Here is a 26,827-nt window from a genome sequence, read left to right as displayed (position 1 = left end):
TGCAGATTCCCAGGCCCAGTGAGGACTGAATAAACCTTAGTTTCCCAGGTGAGTCGGTTTTGACTGTCACTCCCAGGTGATGCTTACTCAGAGTAAATCTGGAGAACTGCTAAGAAGGAGAGAAACCACTGTCTTCTAGTTCTTGTACTACAGGTGGTGGTCATGAAAGTGAGCAAAATATTCTGTACCTAATCTCATAACTCTGTATAGATCATTGTGGGAAAAGAAAATAGGTTTTGTGGGCGTGCTTAGGCAGGCGGCGGGGCGGCTAGAGTGCCCTGGGGAGGGCTGTGCCGGGTTGCTTTCTGCAGCCGCGTCTCGGCCAGCTCTCCTCGCCGTCCCAGGGGCGCTGTGCGTCTCCAGTCCGGGACCGAAGCCGCCTGCCGTAGCGGGCGGCCAGATCCGCGTCCCACCTCAGCGCCCGGAGGACATGCGGGAGAGAGAATGAGCCAGAGGGACACGCTGGTGCATCTGTTTGCCGGGGTATGTGGTGGTACAGTGGGAGCTATTCTGATATGTCCACTGGAAGTTGTAAAAACACGACTGCAGTCATCTTCTGTGACACTTTATATTTCTGAAGTTCACCTGAACACCATGGCTGGAGCCAGTGTCAACCGAATAGTGTCTCCTGGACCTCTTCATTGCCTAAAGTTGATCTTGGAAAAAGAAGGGCCACGTTCCTTGTTTAGAGGATTAGGCCCCAATTTAGTGGGGGTAGCCCCTTCCAGAGCAATATACTTTGCTGCTTATTCAAACTGCAAGGAAAAGTTGAATGATGTATTTGATCCTGATTCTACCCAAGTACACATGATTTCAGCGGCAATGGCAGGTTTTACTGCAATCACAGCAACCAACCCCATTTGGCTTATAAAGACTCGGTTACAGCTTCATGCAAGGAACCGTGGGGAAAGGCGAATGGGTGCTTTTGAATGTGTTTGTAAAGTGTATCAGACAGATGGACTAAAAGGATTTTATAGGGGCATGTCTGCTTCATATGCTGGTATATAGAGACTGTTACCCATTTTGTTATTTATGAAAGTATAAAGTAAAAACTACTGGAATGTAAGACTGCTTCTACAATGGAAAATGATGAAGAGTCTGTGAAAGAAGCATCAGATTTTGTGGGAATGATGCTAGCTGCTGCCACCTCAAAAACTTGTGCCACAACTATAGCATATCCACATGAAGTTGTAAGAACAAGACTATGTGAAGAGGGAACAAAATACAGATCTTTTTTTCAGACACTAGCTTTGCTCGTTCAAGAAGGTGGTTATGGGTCTCTTTACCGTGGTCTGACAACTCATCTAGTGAGACAGATTCCAAACACAGCCATTGTGATGGCCACCTATGAATTGGTGGTTTACCTACTCAATGGATAGCAGCATGAGGGCTGCTGTACTACAGAAAAAGAAGAAAGATGACAGTTGTCCATGGAATATGGAAGCCAGCATGGCAGACAGAAGAAAAATAGTTTGGGAACATGTAACTATTATAAGTGGAAGTTTTGTTGTAGGAATTATAGTGATCACACCACATTTCTTGGCCTTTCAGTAATGTGGAGAAAAAAAAAAAACCTCAGAACCTCCAAGGAAACGCCTTTAGAAGCACTCCTCTCTCAAAATTGCCATTCTCTCTACCATGTCTACCAGACACAGTTGGGTTTTGTTGATTTATGGCAGTCTTTTAAACAAAGCCATCTTTAATTTTACATACTGTATTGTAACTATCCAAAGATAGTATTGGCAGTCATAAATCTATAACTTCTGGCTTTTGTTTAATTCCAGTAAAATCACAACAATGACAATGAGATCGTCAGTATTATTTTCACATTTCCCTGAGAGGACCTGGCACAATATTTTATATTTAATTATTTGCAGTAGTCACTGTTTTTGACAACCAATGAAATAGCATCTAAATATCTTGTATATTTTTTAGCATCAAAATGTTTCAGTTTCCACTGCTAACAGGTGCTTGATGTTTAGCCTAATGTGTATATTTAAATTGTTAACATACCAAACACACATGGTAATAGTTTGGGACAAAATAACTAGTAAATTGTTGATTCTTGGCTATTTCGCTGAAAAAAAAAAATAGGTTTTGTTGGGACACAGCTTTCATTAAATAGAGTCACCTTTGATAATTAACTAAATTTGATGGGCAGATAATAAAAGTCACATAAAAGAGAAAGATTTATGTTTATGTTTAATATATTTTTATAGTCATACATGCTATAAATATTGCTTCATGAATGCATTTTAAGCATGAGATTTTCCAAACACATTTATTTTTAAAAATCCAAATTAGTTCTGTTGGTATTCTACTTTTAATACTTACTTCATCACTAGATGGCCAGATCTTTATTATGTTTCATGTCAACCAACTCTGACTTTCACTGAAATATCTAGATGAGAGATATTTATCTTAAGAAAAACAGACAGATTTATCTTAAGAGAGACAGATCTATCTAACATACATTCACTTTCTTTAGATTTCTGATTATATTCTATATGACATGATCATCATAAATCTGGGACAGTGTGGTCCATGCCACCTACCTAGATAAAAAAGTTAGATTAGCAAAAAAAGCTTTCCCCAGTCTCACCCCAATCTCCTTTTAAAATTGTTATCTCTCATTACTTTCTACATAATAATCTTCCCCAGGCAATTTGTCTATTTATCACTGGCTCCCAAATAGAAAGGCTTCCTACCCCTGAGTTTTGCAAATATTTCTTCTGCATGAAACGCTTTCTCTAATCTGCTCTCTTACTTCGATGAAACCAAAAAGTCCTCTAAGGGCCAAACAACTCTTTCATTTCCCCAAGTCTATGTCTCTATTCATCCACTATGTATCGCTGACCACCTTGCATTGGCAGAGATCTATCTGCTAGTCTTCGCTTCCTAACTAAATTATGAGCTTCTTAAAGTTAAGGACTTCCCAATATATTTAGGACCCTGTCTGACACATCAGAGTTACTTGGAAACTTGACCTCAACATTTAAAAAGATTTACTAAGAGATCCAATAATAAATTGTTCTAATATGCCATATGGAGTTTAACATTTAGTTACAGTTAACATCTTGCATCTACGCTCTAGTGGAGAAACCACATCCAGTTTCACACAGTTTACTGGAGACATCAAGGTATAAGGAAAATAAAAGAATGTTAATGACTAGGTAAGTAGGGCCTTTATACCTTAACTGAAATAAAATTCATTTCTGTGGTGATACAGTCATTCTCTGCCACAGTCGATTATTTCCTAATCTGCTGCATATTCACTCTTTTCCTGATAGTCAATAATTTTACTTCATTAATCAATTTTACTCATTAATATCGTATTCCTATTTGATGAATTTTTCTGAAATCAACTTCTCAGTTGGGATTTCCTCACGAAAATATTTTACCACCTAAAAATTATGTAATAAACAAGATTGTGGTTGCAAATTCTGCAAACATTATTTTGTGAATTTATAGAAATACTCAAAGCATGATTTTTTCATATCCTTTATATATTGTATAAAAATAGCTCCTTCATAATACTTTTTTTTTTCCTGAGACAGGGTCTTGCTCTGTCACCCAGACTGGAGCACAGTGGTGCAATCACAGATCACTACAGCCTCGATATTCCAGGTTCCAGCTATCCTGCTGCCTCAGCCTCCTGAGTAGCTGGGGCCACAAGCATGTGCCACCATGCCCAGCTAATTTTTTTTTTTTAGTAGAGACAAGGTCTTGCCATGTTGCAGGCTGGTCTTGAACTCCTGAGCTCAAGCAATCCCCTGCCTCGGTCTCTGAAAGTGCTGGGATTACAAGGCCTGAGCCAACTGGTTCAGCTCATAATATTTCTAATTGTGTACAAGGTATCTTTTAAAAAGACTATCAGTCTGGTATATTTCACTCTACCTAATTAATTCACAGAATTGTGTGTTTTGTTTTGATTTAATTGGTTTGTTGCATTTGTGATTGGTTTCTTTTCAATACATTTTCTCACAGAGAAGAAAATTTTCATTTTAGTCAATGCCATTTCACTCCATGACAGAACATCCCCTAGGGTAGCCCTCAGGGTATGAGAAATATGCTGTGGGACTGTGTCAGAAAAACAGACCCAGAGTGTCAGTGGTGCAGGCTTCAGAGTCCAATTCTTGTGAAACTAGAGTTTGTAATGGCTTCACATAGCTCCCTCAGTCAGTTGCAAACAACATACCAATATTAAATTGAGTATGACATTTTTTGAAAGAGAAAATTACACAGCAGATATTATAGCTGCTAAAAATTATGGGCATTTTATAGGGCAAAGTCTGATTTTTAATAAAGATCTGAAATAATGACTTTAAGTTTGAGCAATTAGTTAAGAGTTTAAGGTACAATGGTTTCAAATTAGACTTGTATACATGGCAGAAGAACCCAAATGGCCCAAGACACGGGCCATCTGATTTGCTACTATGAGTCTGTGTAAGTTTGTAGTAGGCAGAAACTCAGAAAGTGCCACTCATTCAACTTACATGAATGTGAAATGATAGAAATCCATTATTGTGTTTTTCTGTTGAACTCAAATCATGACTATAAATAAAAATGAGGCGATATCTCATTTGCTCTAGTTTCACTAACACAAAGACCACAGAAAGCAAATGAACAAATACAAACTTATAACTCAGTACTTCTCGATTTCATTATATTCTTCAAGATAATTATTATTATTCCCTTTTTATAGATAAGAAAATTGATTACAAACTGTATTAGGCAATGCTTGCATTGCTATAAATACTTAATACTGGGTAATTAATAAAGAAAAGAGGATTAATTGGCTCATAGTTCTGCAGGCTTTACAGGAACCATGTCAGCTTCAAAGGTGACAAACCATGTCACCAGGAAACTTACAATCATGGTGGAAGATGAAGAGGGAGCAGGTGTGTCACATGGAGAATGCAGGAGCAAGTGAGAGAGAGAGGGGAAGGGAGGTGCCAAATACTCTTAAATGACCAGATCTCATGAGAACTCACTATCAGAAAGACAGCACCAAGCCATGAGTGAGCCCTCATAATCTAAACACCTCCCACCAGGCCCTGCCTCCAGCATTGGGGATTACAATTCAACATGATATTTGGGTGGGGTTCAAATCTGACAAACATATATATCCAAACTGTATCACAACACTTATTAATAAATGAAAGGAAAAGGAGAAAAAAAATGGCCAAACATGGTAGTTAAACTTTTGATGACAGAATACCTAAATTGAGGCCAAACATATGCCAACTAAATGAGTGATTCTTCCACACTTTAAATGTTATGGCACGCAAAGTTGTCCCTGGCTGTATATAAGTGATGGATTTATTTATTTTTATTTTTATTTTATTTTATTTGAGACAGGGTCTTGCTCTGTCACCCAGGCTGGAGTGTAGTGGCACAATCACATTTCACTGCAGCCTCGACCTCTTGGCCTCAAGTGACCCTCCCACCTCAGCATCCTGAGTAGCTGGGACTACAGGCATGTGCCGCCATGGCCAGCTAATTTTTAATTTTTTTTGTAGAGATGGGGTCTCCCTATATTGCCCAGGCTGGTTTCAAACTCCTGGGTTCAAGCATTCCTCCCACCTTGGCCTCCCAAAGTGTTGGGATTATATGCATGAGCCACTGCAGCACTCTAGTGATGGACATTTTGGAGATGTGCATTCAGAAAGAGGAATGGGAAGAAAATAGCAACTCAGGAGAAAGGTGAGCAAGCCTAGGAGATAGCAGTAGAGCTGTAGCTTGAATGGAGAGTAAAGTCTTCTTGGCTGGAAATGAAAAATTAATTTGGTGTGATGGCTGGCAGTATCGTTAGAGAAAATGCAAACTATATTCGATTTAATCCAATATGATTATAATGCATGCAAGTCCCTTGTAAGAAATTTTATGATTTTATAAAGATCAAAAGGCAAAAGAATATTCTGGGTTTCTAAGAAAGTGAAGGAAAATTGGGTAAGAGGCAGGTGGAGTAATCTAGACATAAACAGATAAAGGCCTGGGCTCCTAGGCCAGATGGGGAAATAGAAAAACATGATTCCAAGAGGCCTTGTCAAGGAAGATGCAGCAGTTCTTGGTGGCTGGTGGCTCCCATTTGGGAACAAAAGGGGAGAAGAACAGTGAAAATTATTTTCAGCTTCTATAGCCAAGGAGCCTGGCACGTTGGAAGGATATAATGACAGAAAAGGTGGAAAAAAAGAAAGTGGTAAACTTAATTATTATGGAAATTTTCAGGTGACAACAGTATATAAAACTAGCAGTCTTCTAGAGTCAATATAGGATGGAACCATAGCATGCAAAGTGGGAGGACACTAAACCGAAGATGTAGATCTGGACACCACTGCCTATAGTGGTGGCTACAATCATCCTAAATGATAAGATTCCTAAAGGAATATGCATACTATATAAAGAAGAACAGATAGTCTAGAATCCACAGCCAAAGGGTGGCAGGAAAAAAAGTACTCCATAAAAAATGGGCCTAAGATGTAAGGGGACCAAAAGGAAATTGCAATCATTTACTGTTAATAATCTCAACAGTAAGTGGATGTTAGACAATACATGGAGGTACAAGTAATCCACGCTATGGTTTGAATGATGGTGTCCCCTTAAAAATTCATGCTGAAACTTACTCCCCAGTGCAACAGTATTAAGAAGTGTGGCCTTAGGGAGGTGATTAAGTCATGAGGGCTTAGTATTCTTATAAAAAAGATTCAAGGTCGAAGGGAGCGTGCTCTTGCTTATCCATTCCTTCTGCCATGTGAGGACACAGAGTTCACCCTCTCTGGAGAATGTAGCCACCAGGCACCATCTTGGAAGTGAAGACTGGACCCTCATCAGACAGCAAACCTGCCAGTGCCTTGACCTTGGACTTCACTTCCCAGCTTCCAGACTGTGAGAAAATAAACTTCTGTTCTTTATAAATTACACAGTCTCAGGTATGTTATTATAGTAAAATAAACAACGAATATAACCCCACATAGCATAGCCTAGACTACCTGCAACAATTAGACAATCCACTACCACCATAGTGACGAAGAGCCAGTCAAACAATTTAGAAGAGTGATGAACCCATTAAACCCATGATTCTTGGCTGCTGTGACACTACAATAATCATGAACACCTTGCTTAAAAACTAGAAAGTAGTGGGAATGTGGAGGAGTGAGCAAGGCAGACATTGCATAGTTTCTAATTGTGTCAGTGGGTACCCAAGGTGGGAGCCATTTATATATATGTTAAAAGGCAAAGAGGCCTGCACAAATTCCTATGACCAGTTAGTATGAAGAGCAGCAAATAACCTACACAAGTCCCAAGGCCCTCTGGTTCTTGCAGCATCATCTCTAGTTGTTTCTCTGTATTTCAATCAAAGATGGAATAATTGGGTATCATGGATACATTTTTCCTTCATATGTCTTACCTTATGGCTTAAAAGAAGCAAATTTTACAGTCCTCTTGGGTGAGTCACAAGGACTACATTTATAAAAATCTACATTTATAAAAATATAAAATAGAGTTAAATAGAGTTATCAGAACTACCCAGCCTAAACCACTCTTTTAAGTACGTTTTGTTACTTTCTCGAAGTATTAAAAATCTATGCATGGTCTAGGTGAATGGAGAACAGGGTGAACAATGCTGCTTTCATTATTATTCCATCTCTTGGGGAACCCTGGTCCAGTTAAAACAAATTTGAACTGGTCACTGATTTACTTTTCTCTTTTAGGTGACATGAATTTTTGTAAATTAATGGTATTTAGCATTTATTTTTATTTTTATTCATTTTTAAACAGAGTCTCACTCTGTTGCCCACGCTAGAGTGCAGTGGTGTGATCTTGGCTCACTGCAATCTCCACCTCCCAAGTTCAAGCAGTTCTCCTGCCTCAGTCTTCTGAGTAGCTGGGATTACAGGCATGCCACCACACCTGACTAATTTTTGTACTTTTAGTAGAAACGGAGTTTCACCGTGTTGGCCAGGCTGGTATTGAACTCCTGGCCTCAAGCAATCCACTCACCCCAGCCTCCAAAAATGCTGGGATTACAGGTGTGAGACACTGCACCTGGCTGTATTGAGCATGTAGAAGTTAGAATGCCACACTGGTATGTCTGAAAGACAAACCACTGTGTAGTATGTTGGGCTTCTTGCATGGTACACAGCTAAGGTGAATTAGGGGGAAGTAGCACAGGTTAAAACTGGATATCCTCGTTTGTATTATCCACTACTGTAGTGTTTAGGGAGTTTCATTTTAAAAAGGAAGAACTAGAACCCAAAACAAGTTATCTTTTGTATCTCAGAAATTTATAGCTATAAGACAAACTCAAATCTACAAAATTAAAATAAAAATCCAAACCCTAGAAAATTAATTCAACATCTTTATTGGGGAAAGGAAGAACAAGAGCCCTTTTCAGCCTCTGTTTCTAAAAGTGATCTATATGAAATATGAGCAGTGTGTGCTGCTTAGGGAAACCCAGTCAGTGTCACCATCAAAGACAAGGAACTTTCCTCTACAAGGCAATCTTGTGCCTTCTCGTCATTTGTTAAACTGACTTAAAACCGTTTACCAAACCAATTTCAAACTTAGCTTAGTGACCAACCAGCTCTCACTTTTTTATATTATTCTTATGAAATGGAGGTTACTTCAAAAAAGGGGCTATATATAAAATTAACCATAAATTATGTAAAGTGATTTATTATTGCACATTTGTTCTATGTTTGCATCCATAATTTACAGACTAAAACTTATATTTTATTAATTTATATTTATAAAAAAAGAAACAATTCATAAGATTTGCAGTCAGGAAAAAGATGTCGATTTAACTTTATAAATAATAAACACAAAATAACAATAAAATTACATTGGGCTTTATTGTAACTTTTCAATTTATGCCTTAGAAATATAAAGAAATTTCTAGAAATTTAATGAAAACTTTGTAGCACAATTAAATGTAAAATAAGTTTTAACATGCATTTCTCCTGCCAATTGGCATACATAATAGAAAAATGGTAGAGAATAGGTTAAACAGTCTAAAAGGATTTTAACCTTAAATTTGACAGAAGTTAAATGGCTGTGACATTGGGTTCTTCTGCTTTATTCCAGCTAGTAATCCACCCTCAAAGTTCCTGTCAGGTAAATGACCTTGTATTTCATTAACTGATAATTAAATGGATTTATTCCACTAACGGTTTTAATTAAAATGCTAGAAATATTGATTACCCCTCTCATCCTTATTCCCCCAGATGAAAAAAAGGTTTTAGGAATGTTTATTTAGAGAAGACAGAGAATTAAATTAGATTGAATCTCTATGAGACCCGAAGACTGGTTCTTTCATTTCTGCTGCTCAAGCAGAAAAAGGTTTCAATTTTTTGATGTTTGATTAATTATTTTGAAATCCATTTATGCTTACCTTGGTGTTTAATTAAAAATGTCATTTTTAGCATAATTAAATTGGCTATCTGTGGAAGACTAACTTCAAACTTATATTTTAAAAATGCAATGCCTTTTTTTTGGTAAAAGAAACTTTTTAGTTATTTGCTTTTTCAGTAGAGGTACCGCCTCATGAATGAAAAACTAAGAAGAGCTAGAGCTTAATTGGATTTCCTACATTTGAATATTAGGCCACATATGCTTATGACTAGTCTAAGTTTATTTGGCTGTGCTCTTTAATCTATTAGTGATTCATTCATCCTAACAAACACAGAGTATGCTTTTCCAAATGTGTTGGATTTCATAGTGTTTACACTGACAAAATGTACCTCATAAAAGCTGTCTTCGCATGCCTGGGTGCTTTTCTTCAGCACTGATTCAAGTAAGCTAAGATACAGTTTCTACTGTCAGTTCTGTCAAAGCACATCTAGGCGATTGGAAACCATTTTCACTAAACATCAGAGCTGATAATGACAGAGTGCGAAGTGTAATAAACAAGAAAGGAAGACCCAATCCTTCTTGCTTAAGGTGCTTACCAAGAGGAATACCCTTCTATGTGCTCACCAAAAAGGCAATTCTGAAAATGATCACTGCTATTATTAACAAAATAGTGCTAAAATACTAATTTCTATAAAGGCAAATCATCATTCACAAGAAAGCCACAACCTGAGAGATAACCAACAGAAACAAAATATTACTCAAGAATGAGACATTTTTATTGTAATTTTTAAGCAAATCCAGCTCAAATCAACATTCTTCTAAAATGTCTGTTTTTAAAACAATTCCTTCTAAATTATCTTCCAGCTAAGTGTGGGACTTAATGCATAGTTGTAAACTGTTGAAGTCACAGAAATAGGAACACATACAATTCTCATGCTTATGACTACTGAGGCCACAAGAACTAACAGCCTCCTTTTGTATTACTTTAAATGAAAAGACAATTAAGGGAATTATACTGATCTAAAGATTGTTGATAAAGCCCTATTTTGGTACACTTCCTTATAGCACAATTTGCCTTTTTTTAAAATATTGCTTAATGGTATACCTTTCTAGGGTATACTCTTGTGATGGAGAAAAGCCCATACAGTCATGCTGATCATATGATACTTTGAATTGTTTGATTTACTTCAGAGGGGCTACTGATTATGTTTGTGCTCTGAATAACAAGGCATATTTCATGGAGTTGGGTAGACTAGAATTATAGTGGCCTAATGACCCACAGGCAGGAAGTCCTGTGTTTCAATTGCTCCAAAGAAGAGTAACAGCACTCATGTGGTGCCAGTATCTGTTGCCTAGATTTTAGCATTCTAATTTCAACATTGTGGATTTTTTTTAAGACTTAGAAATCATTGGTGCATCTTTATCCTGTCTTATTAATTATCAGAAGAAAACTTTGGCCAAAGCTTTTGCCAGACAGCTGCACTTAAAAGCTGAAGATGCCACTTAAATTCTGCTCAGTCTTCTTATTAAAAGACAAGGGAAAAGGGTAGGACATATTCATTGGCAAAAAGAAGACTGCAAAAAGTGAATGTGAGAAGGATTCTCAGCTCTTATTTTTCTTACCAGTTAAAGGAAACAGAAATGGTCATATATCTCAGTTTTCTCATCTACCAAATGGAAACAATGCCTAAGGAGAACAGTCTTCCGGCTCTGAAAGCACTGGCATCTGCAGATCTGAAGACCAATGAATACCATTTCTGGAATTATAATTGCATCAGAAGTTCAAATTTGCACAGAAGAACAAAGACTTAGAGATAAGGGATGTTGGCCTGAGCTAATATATACTTGGAAAATGTCACATTTCATTTTTATAATAATATATGAAGCAGGGTTTCTCATAATATCTACTATTCCTGGTTTTTAAACAGCATCCACTTGTCAAGATTACTAATGGTTCTACCATAATTTTACTTTCTTGACTGTTGTTTTGGGATATAGTGACATGGTATGCTCTCAAATACATATGGAAATACTTTCAAGATATCAAAATAGTTGTAGTGCCTTTCCTATGAACTTTAAGAAACTAGCAAGATTAGTAACTTTATTTTTAACACTGATATATGACATATTTTAACTTGTCTATATACAAAAGTAGAGCTGTTAACAATTGCAACTTTCCTCAAGTATGCCATGAATCACCGTATTCCTTTTCCCTTTTTTCATGCACCATTGCCACTATCTTACCTTCAGCAGTTTTGCTAGATTTCAGTGAAGATGGAACTAGAGGGCACACATTAGAATTTTATATCAGTTCAAGAAGGGGAGAAAAGAAAGACATATGAAGCCAGAATGACATTCATTGAAGGTTCCCTAGGGAAGATAACACATGTTTTTGTCTCTCACCTGCTAGGCATGCTAAATCAGTGCAATGATAAGCTAATTTATGAAATATATTTCATTGAAACCTGGACATCTTTACTGTTGCTAGTTCAGCCATTAGAATTTCAGGAATAATGGCAGCCTAATTTTTAAAACATAAAAGACTTGAATTTTCTGATATAATGCTTATGGTAGATCTTGCATGCAGCTTCAGATTTCTAATTAAAATAATTGTTACTACACAGTTGTTTAGCCTAAGCTCAGAATCTCTATTTATGTCTCTCTGAAACTTGTCATATTAGTGTTGAATACCATTATTTTTTCATTACAGTGTCAAAGTGATTGGGTTTGTGAGAATATATATATCTGTTATATATTATTATAGATCTATTATATATTATTATGTATTATATATTATTATAGGTGTTCTCGGATACACAACTGACATTTAGTTTTTTAAGTGGCCCTTTCTAATGCCTTATAGCTCCAATGTCCAAACTTAGCTTTTTACCCACTTTTTCAATACTCAATATTGACTCACTTTTCTTCAAAACTATGACTTTAACAAAGCGATCAGGCAATCACAACTGGAAGAGTTGGCCTGGAGATGATAAGGTGATTCCAGTGGTGCATGCTTCAATATTTCCAGGTGGGCACCATTAAAATATAATGCCATCATGGTAGCCCTCAAAATCAATCTTGTTTCATCAGCAATAGAGCAGATAGTTTTTCATATAATCAATGCTTTCTCCAAGGAATGGCAAATTAAATGTGGATCAAATTAAAAGCATCTAAGCATAAAATTAGAGTCAAAACAAGAATTTTCCATTAAAAAGTGCCATTCAGCCTTGTGTGATATTTTTCTCAAAGACTCCTTTTCCCTGCCAGGCTCTGATCCTCCTGCCAGGTTCCCAAGAACTGTGTATAAACAGTGTCTGCCTCCTTTATCACCCACCTGCTCCACTTGCCAGACTTACTTGAATTCAACACAGCCCTGGTTTGAGGCATGTGAGCTCATCAATATAGGAGTAAGTTCCCCTGTCACTCATATTAGGCAGTGCCATCAAGAAATAGACAATGTAGGTGGGTGTGGTGACACAACCCTGAAGTCCCAGCTACTCAGCACGCTGAGGAAGGAGGATCACGTGAGCCCAGGAGTTCAAGTCCAGCTTGGGCAACACGTGAGACCCTGTCTGTAAAATAAATAAATAAATAAATTTTAAAAATAGAAACATAAATGATCAGAGGAGCCCAGTTATGAAATAGACTGTGTCTTCACCCACAAATATATTGACAATCAGCAATGATGGGAAAATAAATGCAACAAACATTTCTGATAGCTTAATGGGATTTAAATAAAATACTCAAGGTTGAAAATGTCCTCGGTGCTACATTGCTCTTTTAAGTATATTCCTTCTAGGATAACATAGCTTTGCCTAATACTATATATACAAAAAATAATTGGGTTTTAATTTAATAACCTAATTTTCCTATATACAGAGTCAAAATTTAAATAGAATCTAACCTTTTAAGATTAGGTCCCTATAAAAAATGAACATTCTTTTTCTTTAGTTAGATAATAGCACCACCTTTAGCTGTGCACTAATGCATGTTTTACAGCAAAGATGACAGAAAATTTAGGCTGGTCACAGAAATAAATCCATAATTGAGAGAGGACTGGCTTGTAACTTCAGTGTTTGAATGATCCATTGATTATGGTATATATACCCGTTAGTCTGTCAAACACCAGAAATATCATGGTGGCGTTTTAGAAAAGCAGAGGTCTCTCCTGACAAAGACTGAAGGGAATTTTATTGGGTAATCATATGGAGAACTACTGAGCTCTTTGTGAAAGCAATCAGGGACATTAAGTGAGAAGGCTAAAAATAAATTATATATTTAGAGAAATGCAGACATTTCAGTTTGTGATGGTTGGTGAGGAGAGAGAATAGAGAAAAGGAAACAGAGGCAGAGAGAAACAGAGGCTAAGGGATTTTAAAAAATGTTGGTCCCCAAAATGCAATAGAGAAATAAAGCCATCCAAGGCCTGGTTATACAGACTTTGTGCAACTTTATAGCAAACCAGGAAAAAAGATTGAGTACTTAAAACCTTTTTTACTTCCTAGGTCAGTAGAACTCTCAGGAACATCCTAGAAACAACCCCCTGGGCAGTATTTACAGAGATCAAATGGATGTCTCAAGAAACCAGTACCATGTTAGTTTCTTTGCTCTAACATTGCCAGATATAACCTAGCTAGGTTAGAAATTACTGACAGCTTTCCTCTCTGATGCGAGCCTAGATACACTTGATAGAGAGAGAGAGCAATGACCTTCACAGAAAATGTCACTTCTCTGGATATTATCTGACAACATTTGGAGTAGCAATTTCTTATTCCTAACACCCCTTCAAATTCCTGAAGAATAACTCCAACTCCATTTGCAGTAAGCTCTGTGTGGACATTGGACTTACAGTGCTTTTGTATCACTCTGTGGTAAATAGAAGATCACCAAACAAAATCAGACCATTTAACATCAAATGATCTGTTAGAAATGGTCTACTCCAGCAAACGTCTCATCCTTAAGGGTCTGCAACTGAGTAACTTTCATAAGTCAAAATTATGTGCTCTCTAAATGTACACACATGAGCATCACAGGACTCATTAATATTTCAGTGTGTCAGGTGAATATATCTATAAGAAATAGGGAGAAAAGGCAAATAACTGCAGTCAACATTATGAGTTTATTTAAGCCTACAGATTGAATCCTAACAGAAGATGAAGAACTATGCATTTTTAATTTCTATCTCAGATGGCTTAGTCTGAGCAGAGAATCAAGACTAAGTATCAAGTTCATTACAGTTCACATGTCCATAACTAGCCAAGTATAACAACATGTCCATTTTCAAAAGGACACGTCTCTGTCTTTATGTCTTCCTGATGACATACAGATGGCATAAGGAAAACCTGTAACTCTTGTTAAATAGCTCAAATGTTTAAAAACAACAACAAAGAAAACATGCTCATAAATCAGGAGGGAGAAAAGGAAAATGGAAAAGGAGAAAAGCAGGAGACAAAAGAATGTATGGGCCAGGCATGGTGGCTCATGCCTGTAATCCCAAGACTTTGGGAAGGAAAGGCGGGCAGATCACAAGGTCAGGAGTTCAAGACTAGCCTGACCAACATGGTGAAACCCTGTCTCTACTAAAGATACAAAAATTAGCTGGGCATGGTGGCGGGTGCCTGTAATCCCAGTTACTCGGGAGGCTGAGACAGGAGAATCGCTTGAACCTGGGAGGTAGAGGTTGCAGTGAGCCAAGATCGCGCCACTGCACTCTAGCCTGGGTGACAGAGCGAGACTCCGTCTGAAAAAAACAAAACAAAACAAAACAAAACAAGAAAAGAATGTATGAAGAAAATGAAGAAGGAGAGGAAAAACAAAAAGAAGAGAAGGTGGCAAACAGAATACCTTTCTCAAGATAATATCCATCCTGGTAGGTGGGTTTTACCATTGATTCCTACTTTCTACTTTCAGGGCTAGAAGATTTCAATCATCCATTAGGATAACAAACACAATGATAATAGAGTACCTTTTAAGAGACTCAGAGCATTAATCTTACTTACTACATTTGTTTCATAAGAGTTACATTGAAATGTACAGATTTTTTCTAGTTGTCCTAGTAAGTCTCGATTTATCCTTTTATGTTGTCATGAAAACATTTTTTTTTTATTGTAATGAAAACATTCTAACACTATGTGAAACTCTAATTGTATTGCCAATTTCCTTGTCATCTGGTATTCCCATGGTACAGTATTAATACTGATATACTTTAACTGTGCTTCATGTATAAATTTATACACACAGAGGCATATGCATTTTTTAATGGGATTTACCTGAGTAATGTTAATAGGGAATCACACATGTAAATCCTTGTGCATCGAAATAAAAATATAACTCTGCATTATTCTCAAATAAGGTTTCTTGAGGGATCATTTAATGTTTATGGGGAATTCATTTATATTTGTAACCAATTTTAATCATCTGAAGGTCACAGCATGTGGAGTATTTTTTTTAAATGTTCCTTTCTGCGGTGAATGAATGAAACAGACTATGCTTAAATTTGTTGCTCTCCTCTGAGCCCATTTAAAAATGAGATGCCTAATTTTAAGGACATTTTCCCTCTATGTAAAAAATAAATCAACTTAGTGAAAGAAAAAACTATACAGCTGCCAAGTATATGTAAGTTCAAAAGTTTTTCTATTGCCTGAAATGGAGACACACGAAATTACATTAAAGTTTTAAACAGAAACAGAAGTTTTCAGCCAATGTAGATCAAAATCTATTAGAGATAGAATTGTTTTGACAAAAACTGTGTAAATACAATGCCACTGGCTGCATGCCTATTACTGAATGCAAGTGGAAAATAAGAACAGCACTCCTGAAGGGGCATTGCTAAAGTGACACAAAATAAACACAACCATTTTGGTATAATTTTTCACATTAATTATGTTCTCTTATCATAGATGTATAACTAGCCAAGTATAACAACAATAACAAGATAGCACTGAAGTTATTTTGCAAACAGGAAAAAGCAAATAAAATAATACTGATATGCTAGTTATTAGATTACTAGCCTTTTATCTTGTGGAATAGCTTCCCTGAACATAAAGACTGTATTAATCATTTCTCTTCCTCCAAGTAAATGATATTACACTTTTGGAAAAATAATGTTAACAGTCTTTTTCCTTAAAGATACCTTCATGTGTTTGCTGATTTGCCATTTCCAAATCTCTAGCCACTGAGAACATTTTCAAAAACAACTTCTAGCATAAGAATATTCATTTTTTTCTCTTTCCACATTAAAATGCAATCCCCTAAAAACATGTTCCCATCCCCACTTTCCTTAGATGGAGTTTTTGTACCCATTCTTTACAATTTTATCAAGGAAATACCTAAAAATTACACCATTTTTAGTTTCCTCAAATAAACTGGCCTTCCCTTAAGTTCCAATTGTACCTCTTGTTATTTCTCTCAGGGTAAAATTTAGGGACCACATGAAATTCAACCAGTCTCCATCGTCAGTCTTCAAGGATTGTCCTCTGGAAGCCATTGTTTCTGTTCATTGCTCTTATAAACAAGCCCAAATCTTAAGTCCAATAGACTTAGTTAACATAAGTCCTTCAGCAAGAAAATTTCTTTTTTTTTTCCTCCTTTTCTTTTCTTTCTTTTTCTTTCTTTTTTTTTTTTTTTTTAAGCAGGGTTTCACTATTTTGCCCAGGCTGGTCTTGAACTCCTGAGCTCTGGCAATCCTCCCATCTCAGCCTCCCAAAGTGCTGGGATTACAGGTGTGAGCTACTGCACCCAGTCAAAATTTTCTTTTTCTTTGGCTAGAAGGTCCTAGTTCTGATTTCCTTTCTTGTATTGTGTATTATTGTATATTCCACTTCTTCCATTTATATAACTTGCATTCTTCTTTTGCTTTCAGATCTACCCTCTGAACACTAAGCACACCAGATTTAATCGAATGCACACCTGATTACTCATTACCATCATAGATGGAGAATGGGCATATTTTTCTTTATCAGTCCTAAAACATTTTCAGTGAAAAAAAATTCACAACGACCTTCCAGAGAGTAGAAGAGCAGTAATCTATTTCTCCTGCAGCCCCATTAAATATGGTATCCATGATGTGCCTTGAAAGAAATCTGAGGATTCTCTAAGTGGTACATCCAATTGCAGTAGTTTATGAAAACACATCACCAAAAGGTCATCAAAGGGAAATGGCAGCAGCTAATTATTCCTCACTTATGTATTTTACATCTTCAGACTTTTGTTTGTATATTTGTTTGTTTGCACATTTTTGTTTGCATATTTCTGTAACAGAGTGCTATGCTACTATTACACAGATTCTCAGTAGTATTTCTGTGTCATTTCTGTCATTTCTGAATCCCATTCTTTGAAGCTTAGCATTCATAAGATTTAGAACCTTGATCTCTTTGGAGTATAAAAGGATATTAGAATATACTACGGGAGGTACCTAAGATTCTCAATCAATCAAGGGTCATCTCTGAGGGCTAATACGAGCACAGGCAAGAGCAAGCTGCTCTCTATTTACAATGTGAGGCATGTTGAATACCTGCCTCACATTGGCTTGTTTTAAGAATTGATTAGAACAGGTGTTTATATTTGCATTTTATTTACATAGACATTTATCAATTGTTACAAAAGAAAATTGTTTACTTTCATTTCCTTAAAATATGAGAATAAAAGACATGTTGAGAAGAAAATTGGCAGATCATGGACCCCAAAAAGAAATAACAGAACTCAATCCTCTCTAGGGCCTAAATCAAAGCTCTGGAGTGATTTTAAAACGTTTTTAAAATGCTTTTTAAAAAATGATTTAATATAGTGAGTTGAGATACATTACATTAGATATAATTAGACCTAGACAGGAAAGGTGGTTCTGAGAAGCTAATGAAATATCATTAAGGTTGAATATAAGATTGTTGATTAGGATAAAGCTAATCCTGATTAGGATAAACAAGATAGGAGCTAGAGATCTTATTTTTTTCTCTTATTTATTTATTTTATGAGTGAAGAAGAGGTGTGCTATCTTGCCTTTATTGAAAATAAAAAATAAAGAATATTATTATTTTATATTCTGTTAAAATATTCTATCATGATAATATCTTTTCCATTTTATTTTTTGGGAAGGCATTTGCCTTGAGATGTACCTATATCAAGGTAAAAGATCTGAACAAAAATGGAATTTACTTGCTGTGTATTTTGCCTTCAGAGCAAAGAACTACAAGGCCCCAAGCAATCTGGCTGCTCGCTCCATCCCAAATCTCACCCCACACCCAGCCCTACCTGTACTCTCTTCCAGTGCCACGGTCTTTCTCCAGTTTCATAATCACCAATACTCTTTCAGCCTGAAGACATTTCAGTCCCCAGTCCCTTTCCTTGTTTAATGTCTAATCATTGTTTACATCTTTCATTTTGCTTCCTTGGTGAACACTTGCCTAACCTCCCTGACTGGATCAAATTAACTACAAGTTCTTCTAACACTTTGGACATCTCCCTTGTGGTATTTTTCACAGGTGCAATTTTCTGTTTATTTGTGAAAATGTGATTACACTCTATCTTCCTCAAGCCTCATGAGGGGACAAATCCTGTCTGGTTTCGCTCACTATTGTTTCCACAAAAGCTTGGTGATTTCCAGCACATAGAAGATACTCAATGAACACTTGACAACTGAATGAATAAATATACATATGAATGATTCTCACTTTTTATTGGGATTGTTGTGCTATATAGACACATTTCACTTACTCTCACGCCAATAGTGCTATATAGACAATTAATCATTAGCTCTTGTCTTGAGATGGATGAAGATGGCTATAGCATTCTTTCTCTAAAAATCTGACACATACTTGAAATCTTCTATTCTCTGAGAACAAATATCTCTATTCTTTAAGCATGTATCAATGATTAGCCACAAACCATATGTTCATGTACATTCATGCAAAAACAACGGAGATACTTCTGAATCACCTATAACTTCTTTAATCATCTTCAGGGCTTATTCTTAAGTGTTAATGGGTCATTACATTAGTGTGAGCCACTCAGTAGCAACAGCATTTAGATATCATATATTGTACATAGGTCAATTATCCATGCTGTTGAAAGAAAACCAAAGTAAATCATATATATATGAAGTCACCTAGATTTTGAAATTTAGAAAGTGCTATTGCTATCTCAGAACCAAAATTCCCACTAAAACACACTAATCCATAAAGCATTTCATATTCTTTGTTTTTTCCTCTATACTGCCATAAGATAGCATTTATTCCCTCATTTCAGTCCATGTTTTTCTGTCATTAGAGTTATATTATGTTGTATATTATAGTTATATATTATGAGTATTAACAAGTCTGTTTTCTTATCTATAACAATCGTAGGAGTAGGAACCAGGTTCTGTTCATTCTATCCCACCCTTTATCCTCCACCCTACCAACAACCAAGAACAGTGCCTTGGTAGTTAAAACTCAATAAATGTGTCTTATATGGAAAGAAGGAGGAAAAGAGAGGGAAAGAGAAAGAAAAAAAGAAAGAAAAGTGGTCTTCCTACTTATAGTACCATTTTGCTTGGATCAGGCCTTTAGATAATATCAAATTTTGCAGCAATTATTCAACAAAAACTTTTTTTAAGGTTTCATGACAATATGTCATCATCTACTGATTGTATGCTCATTTCTTCTCACTATTCCTCTCCTCAATTATCTGGCTGAAATGAAATGAAATAGGAAAAACATTGGAAGCAGAAGAGAAAAAGAAACAAGGCATACAAAATAGAGTTGAATATATTGTCTGTTAGGCCACAGGCTGCTGACACTCTCCAGCGCCTCTTTATCAGAACGGAAGTTTGGGACCAGTTAACTCTACCATGCCTCTCATCCTTGCCGTTCTTCATCAGTACTCAAAGAGAGAGAGAGAGACCTTCTTATGTCTTTTCTCTTAGTCTCACCCCAGTAGTGCTCCCAGCTCATATTCCCCTTGACATCCCCACTAGCCCTTTCTTTAGATGTAGAGGCTGCTTGGTCTTTCTCTCTCCACTCACCGTAATACAGAAGACAGTCAGTCTTTGTGTTCTTACAGCCTTTTCCAAGCCATTGTTTCTTTACCCTAATTTAAAAATATGTCCTTTGAAACTCATCCTGAGTCTCTCTGTGTGACTCACTACTGGATTCATTGGTCGAGGATTATGGCACCTGCCCTGGGATCTTTGTTTCTCCCTTCTCCACCCACTTCCATTCTGCTTTTGACAATTCCAGTGTGATATTGATTCTTCCCACATCCCAGTTTCTTGGCTTCCTCAATTTCAGTGACCTACACCATTCTGCAACCAACTCCCATTATCATATTTTTGCCATATCTAGAATATAAACTCCCATGTCCCACACTCTAACTACAAACTGATTCTCCCAACTCCCACTCTCCACTTTCACCTCATTGTTAATATACTTATTCTTTCTAGACAGGTCCTAAGTAATTCTAATCCCTGCCTCTATATCAGCTCTCTTCTGCCTTCCTGTTTTTTCAACTTAGATCTCAGGGTTCATTATACCAATCAACCCTTTGTCACTATTTCTGGACTCTTGACTTGATTGCACATAGTTTTATATGTTACAAACACCCCAAAACAAAAACAAAAATAAAATAACAAAAAAATCTTATCAAACATCTCCCTTTGGCTATGGTATTATTTTCCTCCTTCACTTCACAGTTAAATATCTTGTTAGAGTAATCTATCTTTTCTATAATTCTGCACTCTAAATTTTATTCTTGAACCTGCTACAATCTGGCTTCTGACCTTCAGAATCAATCCTTCCTCTAAAATTACCTATCTCAGAATATAATGCTATTCACTCATTACCTCTTCAACAGCCCGCATTCATTACATTTTGCTTTCTTCTCATCAGTTACCCCATTCTGCTGATGTATTATGACGTAACATAAGTTAATATTTATGAAATGTTTTCTACCTATGTTAAGTGGTGCTTTACATTTAATCCTTTCAACATAACCTATGGAGTACACAGTAGGAGTAGTATTCCCATTTTACAGATATGGAAATTATAAATAGAGATAATAGGCTAGGTCAAGGACTTTTTACCTCCCTAACATCTCTTGGATCCATCCTGTCTTCTCTATATTCCCACTGTTACTGTTTTGAGGCTCCACCTTCTCACTGTCTTCCCTGACTCCATTTTGTGTCCCCCATCCATCCTCTGCACTGCTTTTAGAGACCCCTCTAAATTGCACAGCTGATCACGCCACCCCCTGCTTAAGTACCTTCACAAGTGCCTCTTAACTATCAGTGGTCACACAAGTCTGTTCATAGTCAGCTCCTCTCTTGCCTCCTGGCCTCATCTTATGCCACCTACTCCTACTCCTACAGCCCAGTGGAATTACTTATTGTTTCCTTCCAGCGTCATGCTGAATACTTTCTGAAGGCATTTTCAACTGACTAATTTTTATTCATTCTTTAAAATTTGGTTCCAACACACCCTTTCAGAAAGCTATGTGATTCCCTGTGTAGACATCCTTCTCTACCATTATGACTTACCACACTGTACTCACAGCATGGAGCTGTAAGTCACTTTCTCACACTCAGCTATGAGTACCTGTAGAGCTAGCAGGAACTTTCTCAACTTTGAACCACGAATGCCACTCTCAGCACCTATCTATATAGAAGAACTCGAATATTTACTTCTCAATCTCTTCTAATTTAGCTGCCTTGATTCAAACTCACACATCAAAATAATGTTTTTCAAAATCTATCATACACCTAAGGAAATTTAAAAAGTAATTTTCCAGTATAACAAATTATGTTTTGATAGGTTAACATTCCTAATGAAGACAGCACCCATGAATTTGGAGTAAAACAGACATCATTTGCTTGTTTTGATGGGCAAGTAATTTGATTGCCAGCAATTATGTTGTATATGTATAGACGTTTCTGCACATGTACCATTTGCTGCATTTCAAAATCTGTTATTTTTAAAGGTATAGATTTTTGGTTTCAAATGTATAATAGGGAGCACATTTATTTTAACTAACTTAAAAAATAAGTGCCAAACATTTCTGGGGAAAATACAAAGTCCTTACAAATACTAGTCTATATACAACTGAGAGAAGAGACCACTCTTTGCATGTAAATCAGTAAGCTTAATAGTGGATTTCAGTCTCTTGAGAACTATGTAACATAAAGCAACGAATAAATTGAATGGTGCTGCATTGCTCTCACAAAAGCTAATAAACATGGCTTTATAATATCCTATTCTTTGAAGTAATCTTCTCTTATACCATTATTTGGTTTAACCTATATATTCCTACAACCTTCACACATAGATTCATACTTTTAAAAAATAAGTTACAATTAATCACCCATTTTCAACATTCTTTATATGTTTATTAAAATATGTCCATTGAACACATAATTTTCTCATAAAAATGTTTGATGTTCTTTTCTCCCACTATAATTATTAATTACCTTGAACATATCCACTGTCTATTTTTACCAGTGTTATTTCAGTCAGATTTTGTTGTAATTCATTAATCTAATCTAGCTACAACAGTAGCTCCCAGCTCTAGAACAGCGTCCTAGCCACAGCTAAATAAATAAATGAGTTCTCTGTTGAGGGTAGTACTTTCTAAAATTACTTTCGATTTAATAATTACAGATGGATCAGTGATGTGCTTGTATCATGTGATCCTTTCTTTTTAGCGATTGACACAAATTAAAATGGACAATAAAATATCCATATGGAGCCCCAGTTACTTATTTTGTCCATAACTTATGTACATGTTAATCCCTGAAGCAAGGATTTTTACTCTGACTATGACTCATACAGCAAGTTTTTCATAATTCCCTGTTCTTCACAGTTGCACAGAATTGGCAAGCTGCTTTTCCTTGCTCCTATTCTCCTACTAAAATAAATTGATTCCCAGAGTTTCCTGGAAAAGCTGTAATTTTATTTTCCAATCTGAAAACAATTAATAAAGTACTCAGCAATGAGTCTCAAATAATACAACTTGACCTTGGCAGAACATACACTTTATTTAGCTAGGAATGATCTTCTCTTTCAAAATTCCCCTGATTTAACTCAGCAATACTGAGGTCACTCTTGAGTTTACACTGAAAACTAACCCCATGATAGGTGCACGAAAATCTCAGAAAGCACCGCTAAAGAACTTACTCATGTAATTAATCACTGCCCATTCCCCAAAAACTTATTGAAATAAAAAAATTAACAATTAAAAAAAAGAAAGAAAACTAACCCCAGTACAGGCCTCACTTAACACCAAACCTTAGCTTCCCTGGTGGTCTAGTGGTTAGGATTCGGCACTCTCTTAACACCAAACCTCTTGTTATAGCTACAGGATTCTTTCAAACTTTAGGTCTATTTAGAAAAAGAATTGGCTGACATGACAGATGTCAACAATTTTCAGAGCTGCTTAAAAGTAATATTCTATTAAAACTATGGCCATTTCTGCACTGACTCTACCCCTACTCCCTATCACCACCCCCTCCAAAAAAATAACTGGCTCTCAACATGAATAACCTCAACAGGGTAAATATTATCGATTAATTAGACTGGATAGTCATGATGTCCTCAGCCTATAGGATACAGAGCAGGTTTAACTCACTGTTTGCCTTCAAGAAGATTAGAACCAGGTATAGCCTAATTCACAGGAAACAACAATGAGAAAGTAAAAGACACTATCAAAAAAATTGTAAGGGAAGACTTCACAGAGAAATAAACTTTGAACTCAAACTTGAAGTTTGGTTAGGATTGAGATAAGTCAGAAGGCAAAAAACATTCCAGATTAAAAAAAAAAAACCACCAGTTAACATTTCTTGAGCATTTACTATGAGACAGATACCACACTAAGCATTTTACATGCCTAACATCAGTTAACATTATAGCCCTGTGAGTTGTGTACTTTTATTATCCTTCTTGAATTATCCAATTTTAAGGAAATTGAAGCTTAGATAGGTTGAGTAACCTGTTCAAAGTTACCCAGCTAGTTGGCACCGGGACCTGGGTTCAGTCCCAGGCTGAATCCAGAAGCTAGTTTTAACCACTATATTCTACTACTCTAAGCAGATGTATACAGACTGTGAGACAATGAGGAAACTGGCTCAACCAGTGATGGAGGCTGTGTGAAGTGAAAACAGAAAATAAGTTTGACATAGAAATTAGGCTACAGGCTTGCCTTGGAAATAGACAAGTTTCACATTTAAAATAAGGAGCCATGGAGGATTTGTGAGCTTCCTTACTTGTGACACGAACAATATTGGAGGAAGACTTAGAGATGGGAGACATGAAGAAGTGCAGACTGGTTTGCTGAGGTTGGGGAAATACATGGTCAAGCCTTTGGTAATTGTATTTGGTAAGCTTTGCTATAGTAACAAACCTCCAATGTTCGAGGCACAGGAAAGCAAATGCTTACTTCTCACTTACATTACATGCCCACTTAGGATGGCTGTGAGTGGGTTGTGGGTTTTCTCTATCTGTCTTCACTCTTTCTTCATTCCTGGCTGCAGCCTCTATTTGGATATGCTATTCTTCTGTCAGAAGGAAAAGAGCCAGAGAGCTAGCAGAGACATGCAATGGCTCCTAAAGCATCTCCTCGCTTACCATTGTCCAAAGTTCATACCAGCCAAGCTCAGAGTTGATGGGGCAGGGGTGCATCCTTCTCCACAGGAGGCCTGCGAGTCACATGGTAATAGACAGGGGTGTATAATCCTCTTACAGAAAAGGGGAGTGAATTGTGGGAACAATAATGCAATCTACCAGAGTAAGCCTGTGCTCTTTGCAGATGCTGTCACTATAAATTAAAGCAACAGACCGAAATGAGTAAACTTCGTAGAAGGGGATGGAATCTCTTGTTTTCCCTGGATAGAGGGCTCTGTCCTAAAGAGAACAACTGCTGTTCTATTTCCATATTTTCTGATGTAACAGCCTTATGCTGTATGATTTTATCATTTTGTGCTTAAAAATCTGTCAAAGACTGAAAAGTGAATCAAAGACAGTTTATATGAATTGATAAGTTCAATATGAATCCTTTATACTGTTTCATTACAATTAAAATGAAATTAAATTAGAAAAAAGTAAACAGAGAAAGGATCCAGTTAACATGTGTCCATACTTTCTTGATTTTTCTATCCTAGATAGCGTTACATTTAGAATGATTTTGCTTGCTGATTCTTTGTGCCTGCTGATTCAATAAATTATTCCAGTCTCATATAAAATATATGTGATACCAATGAGTGATAGTTAAGAATCAACTAATCTAAATACATTTTGGTACAAACAAGTTATCCCCAAATATGCAAATGACTAAATAAAATAAAAATGATGTTCTTAGAAAGAGTTATTTCCAAGCCTTTCTTTGGAATTTTTTAAAACATATAAAGCTAGAGTCTGAATCTTAGCTTTATGCTATCTGATTGGTTTTTTCCTGTGCAAGTCTCTTGTGCCTACTCGTCATTTATAGCTTTCAAGTCCTTTGCAAAAGGTCAGTGTTTCTGTGGTCCAAAGCCCGGTTTTTTGATCCCCTTCTCAGTTCCCCATCAAGCTCTCCTGCTTGGATTCTTGGATATAGATGCATATATTTGCAAATTTACCACTTCCTCTGAGCATAAAGTTTGCTGATACCAGAACATTCTCTTTAAAGATTAATTTTGCCTGACATTTAATTAGAAAATGGTCTGTCTCTCTCCTTTCTTGCAATCCTACCAAATATTTTATAGGAGAAGCCCAAATTTTCCCATGACACAAAACTTGAAAGTCTAGGAAAGACAACATGTTGGGATGTATGGTAGGCATTCAATACTTAATAAATATTTACAGAATAAATGAATAGACAAAGGCTAAATGAATTGACTGATCATTCCAGCAGTTAAGATCCCCCTACACAGCAAGAGCTCCTAAACTTTCATTTAAAGGCATTTAAAAATAATTCAATATATGTTTTTCACATAAGATGCTCACTAAATATTTGTTATTGTTTACCTGGACAAGAAGGGAATAGTAAATGGTTCATAGCAAAACAGACATCCCAGTTACAACATCACTTCCTAACCTCCCCCATTAAAAACAAAAATTAAACAAACAAAAAAAAACCCCAAAAATGTTTATAAGCCTTGAGGGAAAAGAATGAATATACTGCTGAAAATCCTACCATTGGGAAGTGAAAGTTGTCTCACATCCATCTTCTAAAATACCTTTTCCTAAAACTCTGTAGAATGCTATTCTACAGAGGTCCAAAAAGGCTTCTTTGGTATCATAATGATCTACTACATGTCACCTTGCTTATGAAAGAACATTAACAACTCACAGCCTAACCACATCCAGAGTGTATTCTATTTGCTTTCTAAAGACCTTTACCTAAATTGACAATCAAAATGTTGTTGTAAATTTTAAAATCATTTTAAACATCTCATTTACGTGGCAACTTCAACAGTTTATTCTAAGGCTACTTTCTGCAGAGTAACTCAACTAGTGTCATGAGCTACATCTTACTG

At 36.4% G+C, this 26,827-nt stretch overlaps 1 protein-coding gene and 1 pseudogene across 2 annotated transcripts in view; one reads left to right on the top strand and one right to left on the bottom strand.

Moving 5' to 3' along the window:
- Positions 1 to 26,827, bottom strand: part of AKAP6 (A-kinase anchoring protein 6) — a 526,643-nt gene that overhangs the window by 188,984 nt on the left and 310,832 nt on the right. The window lies entirely within an intron of this gene.
- Positions 294 to 1,416, top strand: LOC717478 (solute carrier family 25 member 36 pseudogene; annotated as a pseudogene).

Source organism: Macaca mulatta, chromosome 7, assembly GCF_049350105.2.
Source record: "Macaca mulatta isolate MMU2019108-1 chromosome 7, T2T-MMU8v2.0, whole genome shotgun sequence".
Classification (NCBI taxonomy): Eukaryota; Metazoa; Chordata; class Mammalia; order Primates; family Cercopithecidae; genus Macaca; species Macaca mulatta.
This window is presented reverse-complemented; position numbering and strand designations above follow the sequence as displayed.